This window comes from Galeopterus variegatus, unplaced genomic scaffold (assembly GCF_000696425.1).
Source record: "Galeopterus variegatus unplaced genomic scaffold, G_variegatus-3.0.2 Scaffold7405, whole genome shotgun sequence".
Lineage (NCBI taxonomy): Eukaryota > Metazoa > Chordata > Mammalia > Dermoptera > Cynocephalidae > Galeopterus > Galeopterus variegatus.
In genome coordinates this window covers 2341-4773 of record NW_007733516.1, presented here as the reverse complement: position 1 = coordinate 4773, position 2433 = coordinate 2341, and the positions used below count along the sequence as shown (strand labels likewise).

At 48.3% G+C, this 2433-nt stretch overlaps 1 pseudogene; it reads right to left on the bottom strand.

Moving 5' to 3' along the window:
* The window catches only part of LOC103607413, a 10457-nt pseudogene extending 8877 nt beyond the window's left edge, over nt 1-1580 (bottom strand).
* Between the last annotated feature and the right edge of the window lie 853 nt (nt 1581-2433).

The window sequence follows — 2433 nt, the reverse complement described above, 5'->3', positions numbered from 1 at the left end:
GCTGGTAACTTTCAGTGAAACAAGCCAGATGACATTCCAGTAAGGCAATTAAGAGGTCTTATCAACACAAGCTTGATTTTAGCAAACATTCCTTCTTATAGCGATTTCTCAGTATCTTTACATAACAATCAGCAACTAGTCTGTCTTTGAGCCAGCAACCTGCTGTGCCACAAATCTTTATCTTACACCAGAGACTTATAGCCTGAGGGAAAATTCCTGTCCTCCCCAAGGTCAATATTTGAAATTGCAAGACTTTGGAAAACCAGGCCCTGTGAAGTACATATGCTTTAGAGTATATTCCACAGAAATGGTATATAATAGATCTGCAACATAACCAGCTCCACTTTAGACAAGCCCAAGTACAAAATGGCACTACCCACCTCCTCCCTTCCCCTCCCCCTTCCCTTTACGAGAAGCCTCCTGACTTAAACAGAAATCCCTTTTGCTTCTGCAAAGACACAGTTCTCCACCCCATCCACGTTAGCATAATGACCCTTCCTTGATGGTATTAGCCAGCTCTTAGTGCCAACATTCCAATATAAGCTCTACCACCCCCACACCTGGTGCTGTCTCCTTTCCAGGGCAGCCCTAGGCTGCCTGCTACTTTGAGCACAGCCTAGCAGATTTTCTTTCTTTAATAAAGCTTGAATGGTACCCGACATCTTGGCTCACTTTCTTTCATTATGGTGCTGAAACCTGGGAAGGGTTTTGGCCGATGTTTGGACAATCTCCTCTCTCTGGGGGTGATTGGCCCTTAGCTGCCCTTCCCGGACCTGCCGGAACTGGGTACACTTGGGACTCTCTCTCTTTTTGCCGTTTCAGACCAACACATCCAACACCGGCCTCAATTCAGGGTGAGTCAGTGGGTCTGTCCTGCCTACTTCTATGGTTCCCCTGACTACTCTCTCTCTATGACTCAGGTCTGTACGAAAGCCCAGGCCGCTGGCCGAGGGAACCCTTCTTGTGCCTCCCAGCTACTGAAGGACGTTCCTCTAACCAGTCGGTTGGCTTTTTTCTCTTGAAAAGAAGGTGAGCAACAGAGAGGGTGCTCTTTGTTGGCACGCTTCTTCTACCAGGACTGACTGCCCTTTCTCACCCTCTAAATGGGATCCTCACAACCTAAACCTCCACGCTGTACACCCTTGGGCTGTCTCCTGGTCAATTTCTTGGCCTCCAGGGAGACATTGAACCTAAATGTCCCATCCCGTCTTCTACTGTACTCTGTGCTCTACACCTCTGGGCTGTCTCCAGGCCAATTTCTCGGCCTCCAGGGAGACATTAAAACTCAAACGCCTTGTTGCTATGGACCCCAGTGGCCACAAGATGGCACTCAACTTACACACTCACCGAAGCGGCAAAAGCTGTAGAGATTCCTTGTTCAGGCCTTTTCCTATCTTTGAACGCATTCTTCTCTCTGTCAAAACTGTCCTACGTCTCAAATTCTCCTAGCTCATGCTCGACCTCTCCTTCCAGACTTCAGAGCAATCTTCTGATCCATCAGCCCTCCACATTTCTCTCTCTTCCCCACACCTGGCCTCCAGACGCTCGTCCTCAGCCCAATTCCTCTCCTTCTCCCCCATCGTAAGGTAACAACCCTGTCTCAGCTCTGGCTTTTTATAACCCTCCCGTGAAGTGGCTAGGATGGAAGGAATTGTCTGAGTCCACGTACAGGGAGCAGGTCTGGATGGCAGCTCAGGTACATGCTCAAAATAGTAGGCAGCCTGTGGGAGCCATTGCTGTTCCTTGCCCAGACCCAAATTGGAACTACCAGACTTGCCACAGGGATTGGGATCTCCAGGATAGTATGATGACACACTTGATTTATAGCCTCCAAAAGACTACTCACAAGTCAGTCAATTATGACAAGCTTAGAGAGGTCACACAGAGATCCACTGAAAATCTCAGTGAGTTCCTGACCCACCTCTTTTTTTTTTTGTCCTTTTTGAGACCATTTGCACCACGCTCAGCCAGTGAGCACTGTAAGCGCACTGGTCATCCCTATATAGGATCCGAACCCGTGGCAGGAGCGCTGCAGCGCTCCCAGCGCTGCACTCTCCCGAGTGCGCCATGGGCTCGGCCCTGTTTTTTGTTTGTTTGTTTTTTTGCAACATAAGCTTTTTTTTTTTTCCTTTAAATTTTTATTTTGTTGATATATAATGTGGTTATTATGGCCCATCACCGAAACCTCCCTCCCTCCTCCCTCTTCCCCCTTGTCCGGGGCCAAAGAGCCTGGTCATAGCCTGCCCAGGGTCATGAAGCCCTGCCAATAGCCCTCTGGCACTAAAGATATAAATGCTGTAACCTTTCCACCCTTTTCTCCTTCTTACTGCTTGCACAGACCTAGGCATAGATCACCGCTGCTTTGCTTTAGATAACCAATAAATGTTCCATTTCCTGGAATGATTTGCCCTGTGCTTTTTTCCCAGAAAACAT